At 38.4% G+C, this 12,022-nt stretch overlaps 1 protein-coding gene across 1 annotated transcript in view; it reads right to left on the reverse strand.

Moving 5' to 3' along the window:
* ZSWIM6 (zinc finger SWIM-type containing 6) overlaps positions 1 to 12,022 on the reverse strand; it is a 167,482-nt gene that overhangs the window by 61,223 nt on the left and 94,237 nt on the right. The window lies entirely within an intron of this gene.

Here is a 12,022-nt window from a genome sequence, read left to right on the forward strand (position 1 = left end):
GCATGTGGACAAGATCAGGGCCACAGCATCAGCTGGCAGAAGCTGGCACTGGGGACTAATTCTGTCGAGACAAATCACAGGACCACCTAAAGAGTGCATAAACCGGGACAGAGAGACCTGGGAGGGAAAAAGTGGGTTCCCCCTTCTTGGGTCACTATTCCCGTGGGAGGGCATGAAAACTAGGACGGGGGCTGGGATGGCTAGACAGAGGCACTCAACAACATCTGTGAGGGCTGGATGGTTGAGTCGATTAGATAGAACTAAGCTTTAATACCCATTGACAAGTACCAGAGCCAAATGGGATGGGGGACAGACTGGTCTTCTGCTACACAAATTGGCAAACCAGGGTAGGGGGCAGGCTTGGTGGGGGTTATTGTGGGTCGCCCCGACTAGGCTGCAGCTCCCACTGGATGATGTAAGGGCCGCACCAGACTGGACTGCAACACCCATTGGTTCCAGTGCAACTCGGGACTGAAAACAGAACCAACACAGCAATTGCAACCACCAGCTGATCAGGGTGATGGACTGTGCTGGGCCCTGTGCTTGCTAGAACATACAAGAATCTGGTCTGGGAATACCTCAAAGTATCTTTGGAGATCTCCCCACTTGAACTGCTGGACTCAGAATTCTAACCAAGAAAAGACAGAAGACAGAATAGGACAATCATTCATCTCAGCTACATGTTGGCAGCGAAATATGGGACAAATGGAGACTTCATGATGGACCATATCAATCAGTGGACCACCTCATCGAGCGAAACTGGCAGTGACTCATAACTGGAGAACTATTAACTCCACTTGAGCACATATCTCAGAGCATGCCCCACATCCGGGACTTGGGGTGGGCGGGAAACCGGGTGGGGCTTCTCCCTCAATATCCCCTTTTACCTCAGACACATGATGGAAACAATATGGACATAATAGCATTGCCCACCTCCCTATCCCCCTGAACCTTTTTTTTTTTTTCTTCTCTTTCTTGATTTTCCTTCAACTATAGTTAACTATGTAAAGATTGTCAACAACAATACAATAAAATGGATAAAAAAAAAAAAATATCTAGTGACAACCCAGTATTTAGGTGTAAAACATATACACTGTACACCATAAACCAGAAAATGTCTCCAACAATGTTCTCCCTCAAGGTATAAATTTATACATTAAACACTGGTGTTAAGGTTTAGCTATTTAAATTTTCTTTACGTTATGGTATGCATTATGGTGTTGCCTAAGCCTTACATAAAATGTAAGATTTGTAACATTAATTCCTATTTGTTAATGGGCATCTATAATCGAAGACACCTTTTAACACTAAAGTTGAGAACGAAACCCAAAGAGAAATGTAATTCATGTATTTACACATTTGCTACTAAATATTACCCCAGTTGGGCATGAACCAAAATCTGTATGTATATAAATTAAATGGTCCATTAAAATGTTTTAAAACCTATCATGTTTTTCACCCTTATTTGTATTTATAATTGTACATTTTGTAATATTTATTACTATATAATTAATCTTGTGAGCATTTTATTACTAAAGCTTATTCTTTGAAGTCTCAAGCCTTTGGGGAAAGTGAAATTATCTTCTAGAAAAAAAGAGAAAGAGTTTAATTGTCTCTAATTCCAGATAGGGAAAACATGAATTTGATTTAGTCTCCCAGTCTTGCTAATGCACCATCACAAGAGGAGAGAAAAGAAGGATTCATGAAGAAAACCACCAGCTTTCCACTTCCTTCTTCGAGTGCTGAATTTGCTGCTGACCTCAGTTTTGAATTATTCCAACAACAAAACTCTTATCAAGAATTACCAAGTTTCCTGGGGTACACCTGAAACATCAGATAGATGTTTATGCACCATTATAGACCTGCTGTATTGATCTTTTCTGGGCATAAAGAGGGAGGAGTAGGCAGACCTACATTTTAAATTTGGAGAAGGGTAACCATGTTGGCACATCCTGGATCTTTTTTTCAAAAAGGTTTTTATCTATTTATTTATTCGAAAGGCAGTTACAGAGGTGACAGTGAGGAAAAGTTAAAGTTAGAGAGAGATCTCCCATGCACCAGATCATTCCTCAAATAGCTGCAATGGCCAAACCAAAACCAGGAGCCAGGAGTTTCATCCAGGACTCCCATATGGATGAAGGGCCCAATGACCCCCAGGGTCATCTTCTGCTGCTTTCCCACACAACATCAGGGAGCTGCACGGGAAATGGAGCAGCCAGGACTCATGCAGAGCACAGATGGGACGCAGACATTGCAGGCAGATTTACTCACTGGGTCATAGCACTGGTCCCAAATTCTAGATCTTCATAATGGAAAGCATCCTAGTTCCTAAGGCAGCAGACAGAGAACTCTCTAGTGTACTGAATGAAGCATGTTAGAGACATACTGAACAAGAGCTCTGTCTCATGCCATGGAGAGTCACTTGTAAGCTTTTCAAAGTGATCTAGGAAGACAAATCCACAACATGCTTAATGCTGTTTGGTATACCCACAGCTTTGGGTTCTAATGAAGAGTCTGATGCTTTCTCTTATTTTGTTGGACCATAAAATCAAAACAAGAAGGAAAGGTGTTAGTTATCTTTAGTTTAACAGTGATCTAATCACTTTAGTAATATGGTTGTTCTAATAATGCTTTTAATCATTTACATTTCTGTAGCAGTGTCCCCTTTTGTTAGATTGTCAAATGCAGACTATTTAACCAGAATGTAGGCAGCAGATGTCTACACTGCAGAGGTAATTAATTCAGCCTTTTTGAAGGAGACCTAGAGAAGAATACCATCTCCTACAGTTTTAGCACCTGCTATTAAACTTAAAAAACATTAACTCTGTGGCACACAAAGGTGTACATACACCTGTCTTCCAAGCTAAAGGCAAAATCCTGACATCAACCATTGTTACTTAGAGACAGAAGATGGCATATTAATGACTCTGACTTTAAAAAGAATTAAGTGCAGAGAGAACTAGAAGACCATACATGCGCACACACATACATACACACACACACACACCACTAATGTGCAATGAGTAAACACATCCTTTAGGAAAGATTTAAACTTTATCTTTAATTAAAACTCACTTCAAGGCAGTGAGCAATGCTTTCATTTTGATTTACAATTTTATTGTAGTTGAATTAGTCAATTTTCTTCATCATCTTTTACCCTTATGGGCAGCCCAGACTGCTGCCACGACAGGATCTGTTAGAGTACAGGCTTGTCGGCTTGAATTGTGGCAGGAGTCCTGGACCACTCCAGGTTCCGTCCTGCTAGGGGACTACTTTCCCTTCAGCTATACACCAAAGTAGTAAATTAGCAACACTGCCACCAGCAGTTACTTCAGGAGCTCAGATCTGTCAAAGTTTCTCTCTCTCGCTCTCTCTCTCTCGCTCTCTCATTTATTTTTACTGGAAAGGCAGATTTACAGAGAGAAGGACAGACAGAGAGAAAGGTCTTCCATCCACTGGTTCACTTCCCAAATCACTGTAATGGCTGGAGCTGAGCTGATCTAAAGTCAGGAGCCAGGAGCTTCTTCCAGGTCTCCCATGCAGGTCCAGGGTCCCAAGGCTTTGGGCCGTCCTTTGCTGCTTTCCTAGGTCTGAATGGGAAGTGGGGCAGTCAAGACACAAACTGGCGCCTATGTGAATTCCTGGCACATGCAAGGTGAAGACTTATCCCCTAGGCTATCACGCCAGATCCACTTCAGTACTTCTATTCTCATTTCATTTGCTTTAGGAGTTAAGCATAGTTCACTTATGCATGTACAATCATGTATTTCATATAAACAAAAAGCAATATAGTATTTGTATATTTGCCAGTGCTCATGTAAAAATACAGAATGTGTAACAAACAAGTCATATTCTATTTACCTAATAAAAGTATTAATGAGTACTTGGTATAGATAAATACAAATTTAGATAAAACTCAGAAAGGTTGCACATTTTAATATATAGTTTGCTCAAATTATTTTAAGATTAAAAAAAACTGATTACAAAAGTTGTCCTCACTTTTTTATGAAGGTACTTGAAAAGTTTACTTTGGTACAAAAAAATTGAAAATTACAGTTTGTTCATAATGTGCATTTTCTATGAACTGTCTAAAGATCCCTTATAATTACTACTGCCCTTGAAGAATCATGTCAGCTGCCACATCATAACAGTGGCAGTAAGAACAACTCCTACACCAGTCTCACACCCTCCTGACCTTATCAAACACACATTCTTTATTGCTCCCATTTTACAAAGAAAAACCTGAAGCCTGAAAAGATTTAGTTGCCATGTCCGCAGCAACAGGGCTGGAAAGCAAATAATGCCAAATTTAGCCTATCTATTTTCAAAGTTGAATTTATTGTTTGTTTGCTTATTTTACTTTTTGTTTTTTGGGGAAAATTGTAGATTTTGTTTTTAACGAAGTTATTTTGTTTATATAAGCTGAACAATTTTCATGTACTTCACAGTATGGTGTATTAGGAGCACAGTGTTACTTGTCACCTGCCCACCCTCCCACCCACGTCCCTCAACCACCCGTCTCCTCCTTGATTTCTCTTCAACATTTTGGATGCACATAAGGTGGGAGGTATGAGAAATCCACTTGGAGGCCGATGGAAATAAAAAAAAAACACTTATCTACATGATAGAGACAGACTTGGAACTCACTAAAGGGGGAGATGATGCAATAACAAAAAGGTGTAAGAAATGGAGCATCTGGAAGTGAAAACAGAAACACTGAAGGGTTTGGGACTAAAAGTAACCTGGCTGTTGATGTTACCCTGGAAATTACTCATGGGTTAGTTTCATGATTCCTACAAAATAACAGCGATAAATTCTAACACTATTTCCTTTTACTAAAATGAACTGGAAAAACTTTTATATGGGAAGAAAAAAAATGGCATTTGTGCAATGATCACATAAATTGCATTCCATTGATGGTTTTTAAAACATATGTAAAGTGGGGTGGGCATTTTGCCCAGGGGTAAACAAAGTGTTTAGGACATCTGACATATAACAGGGTACGTAACTGCTGCTAACTCCAGCTTCCTCCCAATGCAACAGCTCCAGTAACAGGTTCCTGTCACTCATGTGGGAACTCGCCAGCTCAGACCAGACTTCTGTGGGCACTGTAATCAGTGCATGGGGAACACACACACTCAATCTCTCTTTCTTGCTTTCTCCCGTTCCTCTTCCCCTCCCTCTCTTTCTCAAATACAATGTAGAAATTTTAAAAATATTCAAATCACATACGGAAACATCAAGTTGTAGTTATAACTTACTAGTGAAGTGGTTAACTTTTGGAGAGAAATTGGACAGCTACTATAAAATTTAAAATGGCATTTATTCTGGCATTTCTACTACTCAGGACCTACTAGTCAAATACACATGCAGAGTCACACACAAACACATGCACACACACAGAGATGGTCACTTAGCACTGTATATAGAAAGTAGGGACAATTTTATGGAAAATGGAAATTAAAGTTTATTTTGATGCAGAGTGTTTGAAACCCAAATTTTTAAATGATATGCACATCCACAAACTTTTTAAGTTTCTTTTATACATGTGTGTGTCTGTGTGCATGACTGCACTTATGTGTTCCATAAGAAAAACGCTGGCGTTGGCATTGTGGCATACAGGATTAAAGCCTCCTCCTGTGATGCCAGCATCCCATATGGGCACCAGTTTGAGTCCCAGTAGTTCCAATTTTCAATCTAACTCCTGCTAATATGCCTAGGAGAGCCATGAGAGATGGCCCAAGTGCCTAGGGGGAGGGGAAGGGTTCCTGTAACCTATGTGTGAGACCCAACTGGAGCTCCTGGCTCCTGGCTCCTGGCCTGGCTCGACCTAAGCTTTTGCAGCTCTTGGAGTGAACCAACAGATGGAAGATCTTTCTTCATCTCTCACTTTCTCTCCCTTCTCCCTATGGCTCTCTTTTCAAATAAACAAAATAAATACTTTAAAAAAGAAACAAAAAATGCCAACCACAAATACAAACCATACCATCAGCTGGAGCTGCATTGAGAAAGATGCTGCTGGGAAAATGGAGACTGAAAATTAACCTTCTATTTTCATACAAGATACTGCAATAAGTTTGTGGAGAAACCGAGTTTATTTTGGTGCAAAAAATTTAAATTCATGCATGAAGAGTCTTCAAAAAACTAATAAAAATTTTATATTATTAAAAACATATGGCTCTTGAAAATTTTTGCATAATAAACTTAACCTTTAATTTCATTTTTTCACAAATTTATTGAAGTACCCCCATACACTTCCATACTACAATTATTTTTCCACATATATTCTTACTTTTAAAATGTTCTTCAACTGCATTTACCATAATGCTTAAAACACCTTTCCTCTTTTCTTACAGAATATATTTGACAATTCCATTGACTACCAGCAGATCACACCTTTGTTTCACCAACTGTCCACACAAGAATGCTCTACAAAAGAAACGATATGCTAGGTAACAATCAGATTATCTCCCTAGGATTCTTGTAAAGAACTGATTGCTAACCCAATCCCCATTACAATGAACACTACTGTTTATGGTGAAACACAATAAACAGATATGGGACATGAAGCCTCCATCAGGCAACTCCAACTGGCCAACTCACCAGCAGAGATGGAACACACATGAGTGGATGTCCTTTAAACAGTAACTCTCCAAGTTTCTACTAAGAACAAAATAGAATGAGCAATGACAGCATGACTTTCTGTTTAACAAGTGTAGAGTGCTGATAGTCTTAAGTATCCTGTTTAGAGGGGCTACTGAGACACTCAGGTTCTAGTTTTTACCTCAATGGAGCTTAGTAATCAAACCAAAGTGAAGAACTAAGCTATAAAAATGGAACTTTGGAGTAGATTTACATGTTTTTTGCTCACATCTGAAAGAGCCTGAGAAGGCTTGTATATAAAATGACTGGAACAGAAGCATCTGGAGGCTAAATTTACAAAGACAGATAGGTATGAATACAATTCATGTTTCTAGTTTTGTAAGAAGCATGTTCAAACAACCTGATATGGAAGAGCAACACATAAATATATGCCTGAATAAAACTATGGGGAGTTTACCTTTGCAGTTATGATGCCTAGCTGTCTGCAGACATCACATCACCAAAGACACAAAGTTGGAAGAGAACTCAGACGACACGTACCACAGCAACCCTTACCTGACATATAAGTCAACCTCGCCTCACTGAGACATCTCTCTGGGCACACGGCAGGGAATTCAAGGCTGGGGCTACCCTGACAGTAAGGGTTCCTGGAATGGAACCCTCCCCGTTTTCACTCCATTCCATACATAAGCCAGTACTCCCACAATAGTCTGCCTCCAATCTGTTCCTTCATGGTAGTTCACCCAGCACAGTTCATAGCAAAGTCTGTGCTAAAAGAATCACACACACACACAACCAAAAAGCACAACAGAAAAAGAGAAAAAGGAAGTATGTGGCAGAAAGTCAGAGGAAGGCAAGATGTTCTCCAATTTTGATATTGCCAATTCCTCACAGGTTACTGCTCTCAATAAGAATAATTAACTAAGCTATTATTATATGTATACATTATATCACTAAAAATTTGCCATCACTGTTAAAAAAGATTCTGAATATTTTAAATATAACATACATACACACAAATCAGTCCCATAGAAAGTCACACAGGTAATACGTATGCAACAAAGACAACATGAACTTTCAGACTCGAGGTTTCAAGGTCAGCACTCTGTCCCTTTGTAACCAATTAGCAATCAGCAATATATCTCCTTTAAGAGGAAGCATAAAACACCAGAAGAGGCTGGATATAATTAATCGAGTAGGGTTAATTCTCAGAAATTGGTAAATCTCTTCTAAGTAACTAACAAAGGCAGCAAATTTTTTAAGAGTATTTATTTGAAAGGTAGAGTGTCAAGGAGAGGAGGGGAGCTACATAGAGATCTTCAACTGATTCACTCTACAAATGGCTTTTAAGGTTGGAGTTGAGCCAGGCCAAAGTCAGGGGGCCAGAATTTCAGCCAGGTCTCCCTCATGGATGGCAGGGGCTCAAACACCTGGTCGATTCCCAAGAGTGCAACCAGAGGGCTCGTCGGGAAGCAGAGGGGATAGGACTCAAACCAGTGCTCTGATGTGGGAAATTGGCATCACAAGTCATAACCACTGTGCCACAACACTAGCCCTAAGCAATTCCTTTTTTTTAAGAATATCAAAGTTGGAGAAGTTTTATGAGGATATAAAATCAAGGGTAAACAACTGTGCTTAAAATATACAGAAGTACAACAGGAGACCTCCTTAGTGGGCCATTAACTATCTTACAGCTAGTTTTAGCATATAGTGGCTAATTTTATAATCTAATTAGAGTTATATGGGAAATTTTATGAAAACACAATAGAGCACAAAAAGGTCTACTGATGAAGACTGCACTATCATGACGATTAAGTTACTGGATCCATGACTCTTTCCCTTGGTTTCTTCATGCACATTCCATTGTTATTATACATACTGTAACCTAGTTTACAAGGAAACTATGCTCATGAAGCAGACTTGAAAACATTTGAAACTCCTCAGAACAGAATTCCTTAGAAACAAAATACTTCACAATGATAGGTAGGAAGAACAACTAACAAAATGTTAAGCATACAGATATATCCACAAGAGCAAGCGAAAAATCTATTATAATCAATACTTTTTGGATTTGTGTGCAAATTATAAATTCATATAACCTAAATCTCATCTTCATGACAACTAAAATAATGAAATTTAGGCCTTACTTTAATCCTATTCATCAAGCAAGGAAAATGGTATTTTCCCTGAAGAATAAATTCCCCCCAATATTCATGGTCAGGACATTGTTCTCAAAGCAAAAAGAAGCCACAAAAATCATATAAGAAGTACTGCTTTAAAAGAGATTCAATGATTCATAATAACAGTAAAATAGTGCTTTTTTTACAGATGTTAGGAGGCAGGTGGTACCATGCAGTCAAATAGCTGCAAAGCATTTTAATCCCATCTCCTAGTAAGCCACGAATCTAAGAGAAGAAGACTCTCCACAGAGCAAATTTCCCATTTTGTGACTTAAGGTCATAGCCTAGTTTCTACCTCTCTGTTTTTCACACTTGTCATACAAGAATGGAGAGCAGCTTGTCCAACTGGCCCATTTCCAGGCTGGGAGCAAATCTGAGGACAAATTAAGTGGGAGGAAAACTGCTGTGACAAACTGCAAGCTCACTGTTGATGAAGTTGCTCTCATGAAAAAGCTATTCGGAAGTCACAGAGTCTAAAGCTAACGTATTCTATCCTGGTATTTCCTTCAATATCTTTTCCTTCTAATTTTAGAAACTCTGAAACGCATCACGTGAACATATCCATTTTAGTTTACACTACTGTTTTTGTCTGTTCCACTTTTTTAATATAGGAAGGATGTAATTTTTTTCTAAAACTCTATGGCTGCTATCCTTCAAATCAAACAAGATAAATGCAGAAGAAGCAACAGATTTTAGATGTGGACTTTGGTTAAACTAAAGCTCAGCTAACAAAGTGCCCTTGAGGGATTATCACATGAACTAAGAGAAAAAGGAAGAACAGAAGAAAGAGCATGTGAAAAGTTTGAAGACATGGCCTATCATATTCTTTACCTCCAAACAACAATTCAATAAAAAGCCACAACAAACTGGCTCCTGGACAATTTTTGAGATGACTAGCTGGCCTGAAATTTCACAAGGCAGCAAGATTTGAGGCAGATGTTATGACAGAGTGAAAGACCACTTGAAAAGTCCTTCAATACATGTATTTTGGGTGGGTCAAAGGTACTTCTCTAGTTGAGTTGTTTACACTCCTGTGATTTAATGTTGGCAGATTCTAGCTTAATAAAGCTGGGACCGAAACAGAGGGCATCAGAAGAAACAGGACTGCATGGATTTTTCTCTGACACAAAACCTGCATGAGAAGTACCTCCCAGTACCATGAAACTGGTAAAAGAAATCTTCCTAGCAGCTCTTGTAACAGGCCTCTTCACAGAGGACTGGACAAGTAAACAGTAGTATTCTCATACCTAGGTTACTATAGAGCTGTGCTCTCCAATACTAACTGCATGTGGCTACTGAACCCTTACAGTAACTGGAGATTTCATACTTCATATAAAAAGTCAAATATGTATGTGTATGTATACATATATTTTTTGTTGAATCAGTATGTATAAATATTGTAATACCTACTAGTAGAAATATTCTGAATTGGCACTTTGAAAATACTGAAGAAAAGAATTAAAATGTATTTTACCTTTAAAATTTGTTATAAAAAATTAAAAAGTTAAAAAAAAACTCTGTTCTCCAAATATTTAAATTTACATTGTTCTCTCTTGTTCATATTATATATCTCCTGGATGCTACTGCTCCAGATCAATGAAGATAACCAACTACAGATACAAATATGGTCAAAAACATTTTTTAAATCTTACAAACACGATTTTGAGTAAGATATGAAAACATATACCAGAAAAGTTCATTTAAATAAAGCTTAAAAACAGATATAACTGAACCAGAATTCAATGATATCAAAACCAACGAAGTAGGATCAGCAATGTATTAAGAGGCTTAAGCCACGACCTGCAGCACGAGCTTCTCTATGGGCACTGGTTCAAATCTCAGCTGCTCCATTTCTGATCCAGCTCCATGCTACTGTGCCATTTTAAACCAGCAGAGCATGGCTTATGGCCTTGTGGTGCTATACCCAAATGTGAGACCTAGATAAAGCTTTTGGTTCCCGGCTACAGCACGGCCCAGCCCTCAACCACTACAACCGTTTGGGGAATGAATCAACAGATAGAATACTGTTCTCTTTTTCCTTCTGCCTCCCTGTAACTATATCAAATAACTAACTAAACAAATCTTTAAAAAAAAAAAAGCAGGTGGGGGCAAGAAGGGACAGGTATTTGCTCTGGTGTTAAAGACTCTGGGATTTCACATCAGAGCACAGGCTGAAATTAGCTCACACTAGGCTCTCAGCTTCCTACTGCAGCAGACCCTGCAACGCAGCAGTCATGGCTCAAGTGTTTGGGTTCTGCCGCCCACACGGCAGAGTTGACTTCCAGTATCAGCCCCTAGGAGTAAACCAACAGATGTCAGCTCTCTCCAAACAACAGTGACAAAATCATAAATCTGCAAGGAAATGGCTACCATGAGTACCAGGCAGTAGGCAGTGCGTACCAAGGGGCTTTGGGCAGGACCATGCAGAGCCCTTCCAAGCTCTGCAACCCATCTACTTTTTGGCTTGGCTAATACATTTCTCTTTATCTCTTATATCTACACATTCACATCTGTGTACTTTTTTGTATTTTATATTTAACAATTCTAAAAGTTTTCTTAAAAAATGATCTCAAGCTGCTTTGATCATTTAAATCTGCAATATGAAATAATGACTTTGAAGAAAACCCAACAAAATAAGACTGAATGATATGTCCTATATTTCAAGTCAATAGTACTAAAGAAATAAAATGATAGAGTTCCGAACTGCTCAATCAAGTCTGTGCTACTTTCTTCAATGTATTAAATTAGAAAACTATGTCCAGTGTTTTAAGCGCACAACCTATACTTTGACAATATTATTTATCATATATAAATATATTATATCAAAGAAGTGAATATATTTCTAAAAAGTTGCACATACATTCTTGAGCCAATGTATTTGTCATACACAGAATAAATACTTGATGACTATATGCAATATTTAAAAGAAACTTTCTGCGATTTTAGGATTGCTTATATCCTGAACTTTGACTAAATAAGCTGTAATGGTTTTCTAAAAATATTTTTTCTTAGTGTGAATTATGCTCTCTCTAAATTTCTTGCAATAAAAAGCATCTCTTTAAATAAAATGAAAAAATTCTGGAAATGCACAAGTCAGTTTACTGACATGTTGAATTAACTTGGTACTTAACAACAGTGTTTCATAAAACATTAAATGTTAAGAAGTGCAAGAAGCACATTGTAACAAATGAGGTACTTTTCTGAACACAAAATGCTTGCCATCCATGCAACTCTTTAAA

This window comes from Ochotona princeps, chromosome 23, assembly GCF_030435755.1.
Source record: "Ochotona princeps isolate mOchPri1 chromosome 23, mOchPri1.hap1, whole genome shotgun sequence".
NCBI classification, from domain to species: domain Eukaryota; kingdom Metazoa; phylum Chordata; class Mammalia; order Lagomorpha; family Ochotonidae; genus Ochotona; species Ochotona princeps.